Consider the following 18,853-nt stretch of genomic DNA (forward strand, 5'->3'; position numbering starts at 1 on the left):
GTTCATTTCTGTGTTTCTGGCCCTTTCTGCCACTTATGTCTGCACATTTGTTCTTTTTATTACATTGTGACAAATCTCCCCTAACTCTTTGAAGTCAGAGCCCTTTAGTTTTACCACCACCGGTGCTGACATCTGTGACTAAGCTCCCTAGTTGCTTTGGAATTTTTTTGAACCAGTTGCCATAAATTAGAGAAAAGGAGCTTGTCTAAAATTAAACTGTTTATTCATAAAACAATAACATTTTTGTGGCAGGAAATAAAACAGATTTCAAATGCCTATGAGTGAATGGTTGAAAGTAACATCTAAACAATCATGTATATTTTCCTTAATTTTGAATGAACTGTTTTACCATATGTCTTGTTTAATACTATAAATATATGGGATATCATCACTGAATAACTTACTCTGTGCCGTGAATGGATAGGTTTCTGTTCAGCTAGGATTTAAGATCAGTATTTTTTTTTTCACCAAGTTATATAAACTTTACTTAGGCTAGAAAATTTTTCTTTTAGCTGCTCTTAACTTCTAGAACTAAATTGGCCACTTACCTGGATCTGCTTTGATTTTCTTCATGAATCCCTTGTGAATTATCATGTTTTTGTCTTAATCTTTGTAAGAACACTTAACATTTGTACTACCAAATAAAATTTTGTTTGTATCAGTTAGAACTTTAAAAAAAAAGTTATTGACATGCTTTGATTACTCATAATCATACTGTTTGTGATTAAATAGAATGAGTTAATATATTACTTATACCCAGTTATAATCAGTTATCATACTTGTGAGCAACATGCCTCTATAAATTATTATTTCAGAATTTCAGCTAACTTTGACTTCTCTGACACATCAGTGAGCAGATTGAATCTTAAAGGGTATTTCTTGACTAGAGTGGTGGGTGCATGGTTGTTCAATCTAGTGTTATTTACCTGTACATTTATGTTTTTATATGTATATTTTGTAATAATATTTAATAGTAAAATTATACATATATATGTTTTTATATAGGCTGATCTTCCTCTTTCTCAATATTCTCTTTTTTTTATTTGGGGCAGGGTGAGACCAGAAAGGGAAAATGAGCTCTTCTTTCCCATGAGACTCTTTGAGGGAGGGGAATCTGTGAACACTTGCAGATGGAATAGCTCTGTCTTATTAACTGCAGTCTTTAAGTGTCTGTCTCCTCGGTTGATTGGAAACTCCATGAGTACAAAGACTGCCTCTGGTCTCCTCTGGTGTTGTCCCAGTGCTGGCACAGTCCTTCATTCAACATAGATGCCTAAACCTTTTCTGGTGAAATATGGAATTCACGAACTTATCCTTGAATAAATACATCCTTCAAACATTTTTACTCAGGTAGGATTCCATACCTAGAATTACTTTTGGCTTTCTTTATGATTTTAAGTAAGTTACATCTCCCAGACTTATTTTTCTCATCATAGTATCTTCTTTAATAAGTTTGTCCTTATGATCAAACATAATTAGGTAACATCTCAAGCACAGTATTGCCATCTCCTGAGTTCTCCCTGGTTACCATATTGGGGATCTTTGGTAGCATTGCAGAAATATCAGAAAACTTGTCTTAAAAAGCTAAAGTGTTCATACTGAATTTGTTTTCTATGAAATGAGATCTTTAGGCTCTCTCTTATGGTTGTAATTCCATTATAGAATTGAGTTGTATGAGAAGGGCTGACAGAGAAATAGTTTAAACTATTAAACTAAATTTAATAGTTTAATAAGCCCATTATTACCATTTAAAATGGTAACATAATTTAGCAGCAACCAAGAGGGTAGGAAGAGTTAATTTAGGTATCGGATATCATGTTCAACCCACAGAAAGGGCGGTTCGTTGTGCCAGTGTATGAGCACATCCAGGAGCAGCCAGATCACAGCTTTTCCCACGTCTCACGTTAGGCCACAGCAGACTTTCCACATCCATGAGGTATTATAACAACATGTCAAGGCAGTTTTAGATTTAATGGCAGAATGCACCTTCCCCTGCAAGGGAGATAAACTTTGAGCTGGGCAGAAATGACTGTCCTTTCCATTTGAAAAGAAACAGGAGGCACCAAAGCTTCAACTGTCGTTCAGAACAAAGTAAAACAGTACCTGGATGTTTGGGGATTCCTTTGGCACTGGTCTGTAATGAGGTGGAGGGAGCTAATGCCAGACATATTATAATCTTGCCAGCCAGAGGAAAAAAAAAAGGCATCATTTTAAGGGCGTGCTTTTCCAAAGTTAGCCCAGCCCTCGCTGGTTTGCTACGTGCACCTTCAAGATTAACTGGCATCTTCTAGATGTGCTTCTTAACAGAAACAATATTTATGTATATATATATATATATATATATTGAAAAAACAAAAGGAAAATAATGTAAAAAAAAAAAGGTAAATAAGTTTGTCCAGCAAACTTCACAGTTGAGTTATGTAACTTTTATGAGGCTATGAAATATTTAGATAGCCTGTTTTTTGCAAAAGTCATCTTGTGTTTGGCTATTGCTTCTTCATGTTCCACCCCATGCAAACAATCCTTTCTTCAACCTCAGTTCCCTCTGGTTATGCTTAAATTTAGAATCAAATTCCCTTTCCCTTCCTCCCTCTTCTCTAGCTTCTTCCTTTCCATTCTTTCAACAAACTCTTATTGAGCACTTACAGATGGGTAGGTACATCACTAAACGCTTTTATAAATTATCTCGTATTCTTCATGATAACCTTGGTAGGTAAATAATATTACACTGCCCCCCACCCCCCGTTAAACAAGAAACAGCTACTAGAAATTAAGACTTGAGAAAGTAAGAGGTTTGTTCAGGAGTTCAAGCCACACAGGTATAAGGTGGTAAAGCTGAGCTTCATTTACATTGCCTTCAGATTCTGTGCTCTTTAATACCAAGTAAGCAATGCTATCTTAGTTGTGTGCAAAAAGCATCCAAATAGCAAGATAAATGTCTTTTCATATATGCAAAAAGTGTGAGTAGTCTCCTAAATTTCAGAAGTCTGCATTATACATTTTTCCAAACTTGCATTTTGACAGCAGGTCAGAGAATGGTGAAGCATTTTACTATAGAAGGTTGGCAGTACATGAAGTGATGTTCAACATCACAAGCCATTCCATCTGTCCTAAGTCACTTCAGTTGTATCTGACTCTGTGACCCTTTGCGCTGTAGCCTGCCAGTCTCCTCTGTCCATAGGATTCTCCAGGCAAGGATACTGAAGTGGGTTTCCATTTCCTCCTCCAGGGGATCTTCTTGATCCAGGTATCGAACCTGTATCTCCTGCATTTGCAGGTGGGTTCTTTATCACTAGCTCCATCTGACAGAAATGCAAAATGAAACCACAATGAGATATTGCCTCACATCTGTTAGAATGGCATCATCAAAAAGTCTACAAACAATAAATGCTGGAAAGGGTGTGGAGGAAAGGGAACACTCTTGCACTGTTGGCAGGAATGTAAATTGATACAGCCACTATGGAAGACAGTATAGAGCTTCTTTTAAAAACTAGGAATAAAACGAGCATATGACCCAGCAATCCCATTCATAGATGTATACCCTGAGGAAACCAAAATTGAGAAAGAAGCATGTTTCCCATTGTTCACTGCAGCACTATTTACAATAGCTAGAGCATGGAAGCAACCTAGATGTCCATTGACAGATGAATGGGTAAAGAAGTTGTGGTACATATACACAATGGAGTATTACTCAGCCATAAAAAGGAATGCATTTGAGTCAGTTCTAATGGGGTGGATGGACCTAGAACCTATTATACAGTGAAGTGAGTCAGAAAAAGAAAGATAAATATACCGTATTCTAACACATATACATGGAATCTAGAAAAATGGTACTGAAGAATTTACTTACAGGGCGGCAGTGGAGAAACAGACATAGAGAATAGGCTTACGGACATGGGGAGAGGGGAGGAGAGGGTGAGATATATGGAAAGAGTAACATGGAAACTTACATTACCATATGTAAAATAGATAGCCAACAGGAATTTTCTGTATGGCTCAGGAAACTCAAACAGGGGCTCTGTATCAACCTAGACGAGTGGAATGGGGAGGGAGATAGGAGGGAAGGTGAAAAGGGAGGGGCTATATAGATACCTATGCCTGATTCATGTTGAGGTTTGACAGAAAACAGCAAAATTCTGTAAAGCAGTTATCCTTCAATAAAAAAATTAATTAATTAAAAAAGAAAGACTAGAAGTAACATGCTGGCATGGATGTGGAGAAAAGGGAACCCTTGTGCACTGTTATTGGGATTGTAAATTGGAACAGCCACTATGTAAAACAGTATAAAAGATCTTCAAATTAAAAATAGAACTACCTTATGATTCAGCATTTCTACTTCTGGGAAAATATCCAAAGGAAATTAAAACCTTGCCTCCAAAAGGTATCTGCATCCCCACATTCATAGCAGCATTATTTATAATAGCCAAGACACAGAAACAACCTAAGTGTACATTGAAGGATGAATGGGTAAAGAAGTTGTGGTATATATACACAACAAAACATTACTCATCCATAAAAACCAAGTAAATCCTACCATTTATACAAAATGGAGGGACCTTGAAGACCTTACACTAAGTGATATAAGTTGGACAGAGAAAGCCAGTGACTACATGGTCTCATTTATATGTGGAATCTAAAGAAAACAAAAATGCAGAGTCATAGAATGATACTGGATGTGGTTACCAGAGACAGAGGATGAGGAGAGGAGAAATTGAAGGAAGGTGGTCAAAGTTACAGATTTCCAGATATGATTGATAACTACTAAGAATATAATGTAGAACATGATAACTATAATTAACACTGCTGCATAATCTATAGGAAAGTTAAAAGAGAGTAAGTCCTAAGAATTCTCATAACAAGGAGAAAATTTTTTTCTTTTTCTATATAAGATGATGGATGTTAGCTGAACCTGTAGTAATAATCATTTCATAATATATGTAAAGCAAGTCATCACACTGTATGTCTTAAACATATACAGTGGTATATGTCAACTATTTTTCCTAAGACTGGGGAAAAAGCCAGTGAAACTCTGGAACCTTATGATAGCTCCAGGTTCAATCCCTGGGTCAGGAAGATCCCCTGGAGAAGGAAATGGCACCCCACTCCAGTACTCTTGCTGGAAAATTCCATGGATGGGGGAGCCTGGTAGGCTACAGTCCATGGGGTCACAAAGAGTCAGACAGGATTGAGCAACTTCACTTTTACATTTCACCTTTCCAAAATGACTTGTTTGCAAAACAGACTTTGATTTGATGTAACATGTCTTGGTTTTCTACATTTGATTTGCAAAATACGTTACTCTTTTAGATTTATCGGTCTCTAGGCAAGTACTGAAGTGATGAAGTATGCAGAGAACTTTAACTTATAATTAAGAATACCTTCAGGAAGACTGAAAGATACTCTTCCTTCCTGTGTGTTTACCAGTTTCATTGCAACAGCAGAACTGGCATGGCTTAACAAAAAAGACTCTTTCTGTTTTGTCTACTTGTGCCTGTGTTCTAAGTATTGTTTGAAAGAGTTTGCTTTAGCACAGAAAAAAAAATCCACTAAAGTTTTTATTAAACCAATGAAATAAAGTACCAGTGGAACTCACACATTTAAACAGACTGCCTAGACCTGAAATAAACATAAGTAATCTTTTATTTCTTATTTACTACTTTTCCAGGTTGTACAGGGTGAATGTATACATGAAAACTCATATATTAGCTTGGAAAATTTTAACTGTTTTTGAATCGTTGACAACAAAGCTATGCATGCAGTAACGCGCAGTTACAATTTTAAGTGGCATTAAATCCTGCCTTGTAGATCTTAATCTGTATAGCTTGGGACAAGCGTAATCATCCTGATTCTTCCCTGGCAGAAAGGTACTGTAGATACAGCTTTATTTCTCTACTGATAACTCTGTCTGCTGTACATTTTTAGACGCTTTCTTGAGACTTTGCCCTGTGGTAGTAGCAAGCTCCAGCAACTCTAGTTACATAAATGATGCCTCAATTATATAATGCTCTTTTATTTTTCAACAAAGCAGAACATCCTTGTACTACAGATGACTTCTCTAGGGAAATTTAAGATTGCACAGATTAGAAACTGATAAAAATTAAAACCTCAAAAAAAAGATTGTAGAAAAGTAAAGGCTTCAAAGGAATAAGTCTTTCCCTCTACATTTACACTTTTAGATGATAATTTTATTGTTGAGTGAATTGTACTTTATCTCTAAGAGATATACTGTAATATGGACTTGAGGATGTGCGTACGTGTATGTAATCATATATCAGCGGCTTTCTTCTTAATGAGGTACATATGTGTGTGTGTGTGTGTGTGTGTGTGTGTGTGCACAGTCATGTCTGAGTCTGTGCGACCCCATGGACTGTAGCCTGCCAGGCTCTTCTGTCCATGGGATTTTCCAGGCAAGAAAACTGGAGTGGGTTGCCATTTCCTTCTCCAGGAGATCTTCCAGCCCAGGGATTGAACCCATGTCTCCTGCATTGGCAGTCAGATTCTTTTACCACTGAGCAACCTGGGAAGCCACACTGGTACATATGTCTCTCTGCCCACAATTCTTCATTTCATTGGCACATAAAATTCTTGCTTTGCACAAATGAGTCAGTAGATCAGGGAATTGGTATGAGCAAAGGTATGTGCAAATTGCTTTGGAGAAAAGTCAGTTCTCTAAATCAGGACAAGTTACACTGTATATGCACAGTGCTATGGAAAGAGCAGGGGCTCTGTAGTTAGACTCACATGGATTCAATTCCCCCTTTGTCCAACTATTAGCTGGATTACCTCAAGCCTCAGTTTCCTCAAAAACAGTGGGAATGATAATCTAGTACATGGGAGTGGTGTGAAGCTACATATGAAATAAAATGAAGACTGAAGCACAGCCAGAGATAATATCAGCTGCTTCTGCTATTGAAGAGGATGATAAAGCCTGTTATTATGGACTATGTGCCAGGCACTTTATCAAGTGTTTTGCATACAATCTTAAATCTCTCAACAACCACATTTATATAATTTACTGTTATTCATTGTTGTTGATGTTGTCAGTCTCTAAGTTGCGTCTCACACTTTGAGAGCCCATAGACTGTAGCCCACCAGGCTCCTCTGTCCTCCACTATCTCCCAGAGTTTGCTCAAATTCATGTCCATTGAATCAGTGATGCTATCAAGCCATTTCATCCTCTGCCACCCTCTTTTCCTTTGACCTTCAATCTTTCTGAGCATCATGATCTTTTCCAATGAGTCTGCTCTTCATATCACGTGGCCGAAGTATTGGAGCTTCAGCATCAGTCCTTCTAATGAATACTCAGGGTTGATTTTCTTTAGGATTGACTGGTTTGATCTTCTTGCAGTCCAAGAGACTCTCAAGAATCTCTTCCAGCACCACGGTCCAAAAGCATCAATTCTTCAGTGCCCAGCCTTCTTTATGGTCCAACTCTTACATCTGGACATGACTATTGGAAAAGTCGTAGATTTGGCTATACAGACTTCGATGGCAAAGTGATGTCTGCTTTTTAATATGCTGTCTTTGTTTGCCATAGCTTTCCTCCCAAAGAGCAAGAGTCTTTTAATTTCATGGCTACAGTCACTGTCCACAGTGGTTTTGGAACCCAAGAAAATAAAATCTGTTCTTCATTTATAGAAGGCAAATGATCCATGGGGAAATCAGAAAGATAGGTGTCCAAAGTATTCCTACTAAGAAGTGATAACATTGGATTTTAAACTCAGATCTTTGTGACATCAAAACTTGGTTAATTTATTACCAACTTATACTAATATAAAATCTCTGCTATAGTACCTGGGGAAGAGTATGCTTCAATAAGAGTAGATATGTCTGTGTCTGTACATATGTATATATTTTCCTATAAGTAAAGATTTTTCTCTGTTGGTTATCTCATGGGAACTGAATTTTAAGATTCAAGTGTCTCCACATTGCTATGTGACCTATATCAGAGTCATTGCTTCTGATTTATATTATTCTAAATTTTCTTCAAATATTTAAGTAATTTTTGACATGAAGAAATTGACAGAGTAATCAGTAATTCAACTTTCCTTTTAATAAGGACCACAGAGAAGCAATAATGAGTCAGGCCTCAATGCCACTGAGAACCTTGGTGTTTCTGAACTCTCCAAGATGAACAGTTATTAAATCTCTTTAAATTTTTATTGCTTCTAATAAAGATATTTGAAATGCTACAAGAGGGGAAAAAAAACACCAACGGTTGGAGAGTTATCATTAGTTGTTTTCAAACACTCTAGATAAAATGATTTAGTAGATAAGTGTTTCTACATAATTTTTTAGTAAGAGTTCTTCCTCTCATGAGCAAGATAATAGACAAATATTTAAAGCACAGTAAAAGAAATGCCAAATTATTTTCCTGTCTGGAGTATCATCATGTCTCAGTGCACATGTGAAACTTCCCACTGAAACTGTCAACTAATTTTCTGTGCCTGTGATGCCCAGAGGGTCTAGGCTGGATATGTAACTTTAAATGCCATTGATGGAGAGATGAAAATGCAAGCCACGGGAACTGATGGAGTTACATAATCAGAGTATACGTGAGGAAAGGACTGGTGCTTACAGCAGCTTTGTGTGACTCTATTATCTGATAATCAAGTAAATAAGAATGAATGGGGAGAGAGTAAGGAGGGATTTATTGGAAGACAAGGGAGTGGCCAGTGGAATGCTGCCAAGAAATATGATGAGGACAAAATGTTACTAGTTGTACTAACAGGTAGATCGTTGGATAAGGAGACTACGGCTTCAGTTTGTCCAGGACTGTCTCCACGAAGCCTGCTTTTCCAGTGAAAGTGGCTCAGGGATATGACAATCCTTGTCCTTGGGACGCTTAGCAACAGTCATGTCAACAAAGTGATACGAACAGAAGTCAAACTTGAATGGGTTAAGGAATGCATAGGAGGTAAGGAAATGGAGACAGTAAGGGTAGGAAATTTCTTGAAGTGTGATTATGAAAGGAATGGGTGAGTTTGACCACAGATGGAATAAAATGTGAGGTCAAGAGATTTTTAAGGTGGAAGAAGGACCCTGCATATTTCTCATGGGAATATGTTGCAGGGCAAGAGAGGTTTGAAGAGAAGGGGTACAGACACATGAGAAGGGGTATTTAAAGGGGCAAGCTTTCTGAAAAGAGGTCAGTGGGTAGGATCCAGAATAAGGAAGGTAGTTGGGCCCTAAAAGTAAGGAAGTGCACCTTAACAAGTATGAAAGGAGGGTTTAGGGCTACAGTCGGTAGTAGATATGGATGTCTGCCAATGGAAAGTTATGGGACTTTCACTCCATTGATGTTTTTTCTCTGAAGTAGGAGGTGAGAATATTTGCTTAGAATGAGGGGTTAAGGTGCAGGTGTTATAGGCTAAGGAGAAAAGAAGGTGTGAAAAGCTAATGTGTATGTGGTAGGGGAGTGGGTGTTGAATAAAATCCTGCAATAGAATTGCTTGACAGTATTTGAGGCACATGACCATTAGTTTGTAAAGATACCAAAGCTATCCTTTGTGTGACCTGCTCCAGCAGCACCCAGTTGCCTGCCTTCAAGTACAGATAAGGCAGATGTATCATTTCATATAGATATAAAGTGTTCCCAATAGATGTAATTACAAAAACAGAGGAACAAAGAAAAGGTGAGAATCAGCAATACAGTAATTGTCATAATCAACCAGGAAATCTAAACTAGATGGGGATCCAGCAATTAAAGAGAGGGAGTAAATACAGAAGACAAATTGCTTTCTACCATTGAGCTCATGGAGGAAAGAGTTGGGCTAACAAACCCAATTTTGGGGGGCTCCAAAATCACTGCAGATGGTGACTGCAGTCATGAAATTAAAAGACGCTTGCTCCTTGGAAGAAAAGTTATAACCAGCTTAGACAGCATATTAAAAAGCAGAGACATTACTTTGCCAACAAAGGTCCATCTAGTCAAAGCCATGGTTTTTCCAGTAGTCATGTATGGATGTGAGAGTTGGACCATAAAGAAGGCTGAGTGCTGAAGAATTGATGCTTTTGAACTGTGGTGTTGGAGAAGACTCATGAGCATCTCTTGGACTGCAAGGAGATCCAACCAGTCCACCCTAAAGGAAATCAGTCCTGAATATTCACTGGAAGGACTGATGCTGAAGCTGAAACTCCAATACTTTTGTCACCTGGTGAGAAGAAGTGACTGATGAAAAGACCCTGATGCTTGGAAAGATTGAAGGTAGAAGGAGAACAGGATGACAGAGGATGAGACAGTTGGATGGCATCACTGACTGGATGGACATGAGTCTGAGCAAGCTCTGGGAATTGGTGATGGACAGGAAAGCCTGGTATGCTGCAGTCCATGGGGTCACAGAGAGTCGGACATGACTGAGCAACTAAACTGACCTGAGCAAACCCAAAAGACTGGCATTTTTGGTCAGAAACGGAGATGTTTGAATTAGTGATTTTGCAAGTAGAAGTGGAAAAGTTATCATCAATAATACATATCTAACTACTCTCTTGGGATAAATATAAGTAGGCTTCCTACTTTCTAATCTCTGTCCTAGATCTTAAGAATGCAAGAAAGCAAATCATGTAAAAAAAAAGAAAAAGAAAAATTTGCCTCAAACATTTATATATGATTCAGGAATTTTAAGGTATTAGATTTTCTTTAGAAATCTGTCTTTTTTCCCCCTGAAGCCTTATTGAGGTATATTTGACATGTAGGGCTTCCCTTGTGGCTCAGCTGGTAAAGAATCCACCTGAAATGCGGGAGACCTGGACTCGATCCCAGAGCTGGGAAGATTCCCTGGAGAAGGGAAAGGCTACCCACTCCAGTATTCTGGCCTGGAGAATTCCACAGACTGTATAGTCCATGGGGTCGCAAAGAGTCAGACACGACTGACCGACTTTCACTTTCACTGATGTATAACTTTGTATATGTTTGTAGTGTACAACATGATTTGATTTATAGTTGCACGTTTGATTTATGTTGTACATTTATAGTGTATAACATGATTTGATACATACATATTTGTTAAATAATTACCAAATGGGAAGGTGAACACATCTGTCACCTCACATAACTACCTTCTTGTGTGTGTGGTGAGAACTTTTAAGATCTACTCTATAGCAACATTCAAATGTGCAGTACAGTATTGTTCATTATAATCACCTTGCTATACATTAGATTCCCAGAATGTACTCATAACTGGGAGATGGTACCCTTTGAAAAGCATCTCCTTTCCCCTACTCTGATACACCGGGCAGCCACCAACCTGCTCTCTGTCTCTATGAGTGTGACTTCCTTAGATTTCATGCAGAAGTGAAATCATACAGTGTCCGTCTTTCTTTAGACAATGATTGTCTAAATTATTTCACTTAACACAGTGTCCTCAAGATTCATCCACATTGTCAGTATTTCCTTGTTTCTCATGACTGAATAATATTCCATTATAAGTATATGCCACATATTCTTTATCCATTTATCCATCAGTGGGTACTTAGGTTGTTTATGTGTCTTGGCTATTGTGAATAATGCTGAAATAACCATGGCAGTGCAGAAGTCCCCTAGAGAGAGGGACTTCATTTCCTTTGGGGGTAAGTACTCAGAAATAAGACTGCTGGATCATATGGTAGTTCTATATTTTAAATATTCTGAGAAACCTCCACACTATTTTCCATAGTGGTTGAGCCAATTTACAGCCCCACCAAGAGTGCACTAGCTCTCTTTCTCCACACCCTTGCCAACTCTTGTCATCTCTTGTGTTTTTTATAATAGCCACTCAAACATGTGTGAGATGATACCTCACTGTAGTTCTGATATGCGTTTCCCTGATGCCTAGTGATGTTGGGCTTCTTTTTATGTGTCTGTTGGCTGTATGTCTTCTTTGGAAAAATGTCTATTGGAATCCTTTGCCCATTTCTTAAGTGGATTATTTTGTTTTGTTTTTTGGCTATTGAGTTTTATGAGTTTCTTATATTTTGAATATTAACCTCTTATTGGTTGATGGTTTACAACTATTTTCTCCCATTTCATAGATTGCCTTCTCATTTTTAAATGATTTCTTTTACTGTGCAGAAATTTGCTAGTTTGATGTGGTCAAGCTTGTGGATTTTTGCTTTTATTGCTTGTGCTTTCAGTATTAAAAAAAAAAAAAGTAATTGTTGGGACCAATGCCAAGGAGCTTCTTCCTAGTTTTTCTTCCAGAGATTTTATGGTTTCAGGTCTCATATTTAAGGCAAAATCCATTTTGAGTTCATTTTTTTTGAGTGGTGTAAGAGAGGGCTCCAATTTCTTTCTTTCTTTTTTTTTGTATGTTGCTGTTCAATTTTCCCAACACCACTTATTGAAGAGATTGTTGTTTCCCCGTTGAATGGTCTTGGCTCCCTTGTCAATATTAGTTGACTTGCTATGTGTAGATTTATTTCTGGAATCTTGATCCTGTCCTACTGGTCTGTGTGTCTGTTTTTATCCCAGTACAAGATAGTTTTGGTCACTATAACTTTGCAATTCAGTTTGAAGTCAGAAAAGATGATGATGCCGCCAGGATTTCTTTAACTATTTGAGATCTTTTGTGGTTCTTTATGCATTTTAGGATTTTTTGTTCTCTTTTTGTGAAAATGCCATTGGAATTTTGATAAGAGAGCCCCCCTGGTATATTTCCTAGAGAAGTTCCCAGAGGTATTCAAGGTTACACATCTTTTCCTTATCCTGCAGTTAAGTTGGCCATAAGATCTGCCCCTGATAGTGAGACCTCGGTACTGTTCTCATGGGGTGGCAGAGCCACCGGCGGGGGCACATGATGTTCAGTGCGCTGAGTTTTGTAGAGCGCCAGCCATAGAGAGGCACATCGGGTTCTTGGGGTGTGCACTGCTTGGTTGGTAGAAGTTCTGTAGGCGGCAGGTCATCCTGTGGGCTTCATGGGTGAGCCCCTTGGTGGATGCCCTGAGCAGGTTAGCAGAATCCACACCCAGCTGTTGAGATCACATCAGTTGCCGTGAGCCTGCACGGCTTCTTGCTGCTCTGAGCTGTTCCGAGATGATCAGGCCGGGCCCAGAGGCATGGTGCGCACTCTGCTCTTTTCCCTTCATGAAGGAAACTGTGGACAAACGAGAGCTGGCCCCTCAGTTGATGGACTCTGGGGCTCCCACGAACACATTCTCTGCTGTGACTGGTTGCCAAATCAGTGTTTCTGTGGGGCGACGTCCATGCTGAGATGAGGGCCGGAACCTCCTACTCCGCCATCTTGCTAATGACTTTCTTGTTAATAACAACAATTGTTAATAACAATAGCCAACACTTGACAGCTAACAAAGGGCTTTTCATGGACCAAGATAGATCTCTGACACAGAACCATAATTCCCACTTTCAGTTCAGTCCAGTTCAGTCGCTCAGTCGTGTCCGACTCTTTGTGACCCCATGAATAGCAGCACGCCAGGCCTCCCTGTCCATCACCAACTCCCGGAGTTTGCTCAAACTCATGTCCATCAGGTCGGTGAAGCCACACAGCCATCTCATCCTCTGTCGTCCCCTTCTCCTCCTGCCCTCAATCTTTCCCAGCATCAGGGTCTTTTCAAATGAGTCAGCTCTTCGCATGAGGTGGCCAAAGTATTGGAGTTTCAGCTTCAGCATCAGTCCTTCCAATGAACACCAGGACTGATCTCCTTCAGGATGGACTGGTTGGATCTCCTTGCAGTCCAAGGGACTGTCAAGAGTCTTCTCCAACACCACAGTTCAAAAGCATCAGTTTTTTGGCACTCAGCTTTCTTCACAGTCCAACTCTCACATCCATACATGACCACTTTACAGATTATTTAACTGAGGTCAGTGAACTGAAGTTAAGATTAATAAATAGCTCACATAGTTAAACAGGTAACCCAAATCTAAGTCTTGGTCCTTTGTTGTTTAAAGCAATATCCTTTAGTTTTTACTATTCTTTTCTAGTAAATAACATATAATTTGGTTATTTAAAATTTAAAAATTGAGAAAATATTTTGTTTAGTTATTTTATAATAAACATTAAAATTGTCTTAAATACTAAAATATTTTAGTATTTATTTTGGTGATCTTCTAAGAAAAGCCATTAGTACCTACAGACACTTTAATACTTATTAATATAAGCTGATGTTTGTGGCTAAAGTATTTTCATTTATTTTTTAAAGTATTCTGGTATTTCTTTCCAAAATTAGCTTTTATGTTAGATTACTTTTTGTCTCAAACAAACACAACTATCACATTAGTCCCTCAAATCACATGATTTTTAAAACCTGAGTTTCATAAAAATAACATAGAGAGGTTGTTATTAATAAAATGCACATTCCAGAGTATATCCCAGAAAATTATTATTAGTGGGTCTTGAATAGGAAATAGAGATTAGTTTCTTTAAGAAACACCCCTGTTGATTTGATGCAGGTGATTCTTGGATCACACTTTAAGAAACACTTCTCTTGAATTTTATTTTCCAATTTGTATTAATATCTAATTTTTGACAATTGTGGATAGGAAGTAATCTTTAACTAAATATATATCTGAGATTCCAGAATACTGTGCTATCTCATATATATAAATATAGCTACATAGCACATGTGGATAATTTAACACCTATACTTTATTTTTAAATTCTAAAAGCACTAGTTCTATAGCAAACTGTAATCTTAAGTGATAGAACTGTCTATATAACTAAATTTGGATCTCAAGTTTACATATTTAAAGGTGGTTCTTGGAGTGTTAAAAAATTATTTGATACTATTAATTAAGGATCTCTCCTTTCTACTTTTAATGAAGAATCAGAAGATGGTAACTTTGAGAGATTGTCAGCATGTTTCGAATAACTGATAAATATAAAATAATTCATTCTTACTAGTGGACAGGAAAATGCAAATTCAAACTATAATGATATGCAGTTTCCCAAGTAAACCACGTGGGTACACACTGAACTCGTGGAATTAGAACTGGAGATGAGAAGGGGAGGAGACTTAGTGTTTCATTGCACATTTCGTATGGTCAATGTGTTTTTAAAATGTGCATTATTACTGATACTGTTTTAAAGCCTATTAAGTGAAAGTAAAATATTTTGTTTGCATCTTTCATTTGGGATGTGTTTTTTTAAAGCTTCTGGAGTACACATTAAAACAATTTCTCCTATTCTTTGTAAGGAAATACTTGGCAATACATTCAGCATCTGCGGTTGAATTACCAAACTTTTTAAAGTGATAGGACATGCATATGACATAACATGATGTGTGAAACACTTGGAGAATAAGAAAACATGTAATTAAATTCTAGCCTTTTCCTTTCTTCTTTATCTGCCTCTCATATATCCAATGGAGGAGGCAATGGCGACCTACTCCAGTACTCTAGCCTGGAAAATCCCATGGCTGGAGGAGCCGGGTAGGCTGCAGTCAGACACAACTGAGCGACTTCACTTTCACTTTTCACTTTCATGCATTGGAGAAGGAAATGGCAACCCACTCCAGTGTTCTTGCCTGGAGAATCCCAGGGATGGGGTAGCCTGGTGGGCTGCCATCTATGGGGTTGCACAGAGTCGGACATGACTGAAGTGACTTAGCAGCAGCAGCATATAGCCAAGGATGTGACTTTGCAAATTGCAAGCAGTCAATATTTTTTTTCTGAGTTTTAGTATTATTATCATTTAGTTTATAAAGGATAATTTGGCTCATATGTCTTTTTTTCTTTCAAAAAATATTAACTGAAAGGGTGAGTTGAGGGCATTTATCTTTACCATTCTGCTCTTACTCTTTTAAAAAATAATATTTATTTGGTGTATTTGGTCTTAGTCGTGGTGCATAGGATCTTTGTTGTGTCATGTGGGATCTTTCCTTGTGGATCTCCAGTTGTGGAGCGGGCTCAGTAGTAGCAGAACATGGAGTTAGTTGCTTTGCAGCTTGTGAGATTTTAGTTCCCTGGCCAGGGACTGAACCTGCATCCCCTGCATTACAAGGCGGGTTCTTCATCACTGAACCACCAGGGAAGTCCCCTGCTCTTCCTCTTACTCTCATTGCCTTCCTATCCAAACATATCAGTAATATTTATGAACAAGTGCTCTTTATGAGTGCAGGCGAATGAATGAAAATGAGAAAATGATGCCTTCAGAAAATGGCCCTGCTTTCACTGCTCTGCCTCTTGACCAGAAGATTGCCAACAAGAGTCTCCAGTGCACTGACATCGCCTTCGTGGGGCTTGCCTCGGTGCTTTTTGTCTATGAGACATTTACCTCCACTAAAGCACTGTGTGGGAAATATGGGAATGGGATGTCAGGTGTGACGCTAGATTTTAATCGCCTCCTTATTCAGCTTCTTCAGGAAAAATAGGACATGTGCTTTGCCATGAGGGAAAGGCCATGTGTTGTTGAGGTAAGGACACATGATGTGGTATGACACACAATGCCTGTGCAAGAAGAGGCTCCTTTTGAGGAGCAGATAAAATCCAAGGACAATAATTCTATCCGACTTGGCGGAGAAACAGCCAACTAACTCTCAGCCAGTATCCAAGCTAGATACAAGAGGATAGCAAACTTCATTTCACTGTACAATCAACATAAAGTGTTTTTGATGGAAAAACAAACTAAGAACACTTATAGCGCCCTATTTTATACACTTTGCTGCTTTACTTACTATAAACACTGGCGAAGTTAGAGGCAGTTATTTTGGGTTTGCTTGTCTAAATATTGAGCTAGTAGGCATTTGTTGATCATTGGTCCATTTAAAGTCAACTTAACAGAGCGAGAGTCAGGCGTGAAGATTGATGGACCGGGATCTGTGAATCAGTTGCAGTGGAGGCCAGGAAGAGCTGCTGGTGATTTTGTTCCTTTTGAAGTTTTGCACACTGATTCAGAGCAGGTTAAAATTGAGGGTATTTTCTAAATAAAAGCTTTAATGAAAAACTGTGCATCCTTTTCCAATCTTCTGTTAATTTTACTCATTAGTGATTTTTCAGGCTCGTGAAAAGTGAATTTTCTGTAATGAAATAGGAATTCTAGAAGAAGCTATTGAAATGATCTCTTTGACTCTCTGATTAATAACCCAAATCTCATCCAATTCCTGTATCAAGGGCTGTTTGTCTCATATCCAAAGGCTCACTTTTTATCCTGAAATCTAAACCCAGTTCTTACTCTTAGCAGAAGAAATTTTCCTATTTCTCTAGCATTTGTAGTTTTCTTGTGACGATATCTCAGCTCTTCCTTTTGGACCGATACACTACTTCATACCACAGTCTATTCAGTATCAGTACAATGCCTAATTCTGTGTTTTGCCTCAACTCCTTTGATAATATTCTGTTTCCAACTTCCTTCTATAATAGTGTTTTAACTAAGACGGTACATCAGAATGAATTGTGACATTTTCCTGAAACAGGTTTTTATTTTTCATTTATTTTTATTAGTTGGAGGCTAATTACTTTACAATATTGTAGTGGTTTTTGTCATACATTGACATGAATCAGCCATGGATTTACATGTATTCTCCATCCCGATCCCCCTCCCACCTCCCTCTCCACCCGATCCCTCTGGGTCTTCCCAGTGCACCAGGTCTGAATACTTGTCTCATGCATCCAACCTGTGCTGGTGATCTGTTTCACTCTAGATAATATACATGTTTTGATGCTATTCACTCGAAACATCCCACCCTCGCCTTCTCCCACAGAGTCCAAAAGTCTGTTCTGTACATCTGTGTCTCTTTTTCTGTTTTGCATATAGGGTTATCGTTACCATCTTTCTAAATTCCATATATATGTGTTAGTATACTGTATTGATCTATATCTTTCTGGCTTACTTCACTCTGTATAATGGGCTCCAGTTTCATCCATCTCATTAGAACTGATTCAAATGAATTCTTTTTAATGGCTGAGTAATATTCCATGGTGTATATGTACCACAGCTTTCTTATCCATTCATCTCCTGATGGGCATCTAGGTTGCTTCCATGTCCTGGCTATTATAAACAGTGCTGCAATGAACATTGGGGTGCACATGTCTCTTTCAGATCTGGCTGAAACAGGTTTTTAAGCCATACTTCAGTCAGATTTGTGTGCAGAAGGTCAGGACTAGAATTAAGATTTTCAAAACTTTTAAAAATGTTCACAGACCATCTCCTATTGCCATGACTTTGCCCAAGAATTTATTTCATCTCACCTGTAGCTTCCATTCCACCTTTGTCTGATCAATTTACCAGCCAACTGCTCTTATGATACAGAAATCATGATCACTCAGTTATAGCCTGAACAGAAACATTAGAAAAACCAGTATACTTATATATGGTGTATGCTTATATATATTTATACAGTTACTATTATGAAAGATAAATGTGTATATTTTGATCTTCTGTTTTTGTTGTTATTCAAAATTGAATAGGAGAAAGAATATTTCAGGGAAAAAATTTTAGAACAGCATGTGAAACTTATTGAAATCCTTAAATTAGGAGTTCACAAAATTGTGTGCATAAAAATTACTTGGAGATCCTCTTAAATATATACATGTATTATACTCATGTATTATATAATGTGTACACATGTATTATATACACATGTGTATTATATAATACACACACACACACATTCTTTGTCTCCCAAAGCTGACCTGAAGTGACGCCCAGGAATATGCATGTTGAATAACCCCAAAGAATACAGATGTCTTCAAACCACATCTTGAGAAATAATGGCTTAAACCAACTAACATTGTGTGTCTTGGCTTTTGTCAGAATTTAAAAAAAAACTATTCTTGTTTTTAAACTTTTGGCCTGAAAAATATGTACATTTCTGGCCCTATGGGAGAGATACATGACCATTGAAAACCACAGGTAGCTGATGCCTTTCAGCAAGTTTTGCTCTAAATACAATGTAATTACTTTATTTTTGTATGACATCTTAC

Source organism: Odocoileus virginianus, chromosome 24 (assembly GCF_023699985.2).
Source record: "Odocoileus virginianus isolate 20LAN1187 ecotype Illinois chromosome 24, Ovbor_1.2, whole genome shotgun sequence".
Lineage (NCBI taxonomy): Eukaryota > Metazoa > Chordata > Mammalia > Artiodactyla > Cervidae > Odocoileus > Odocoileus virginianus.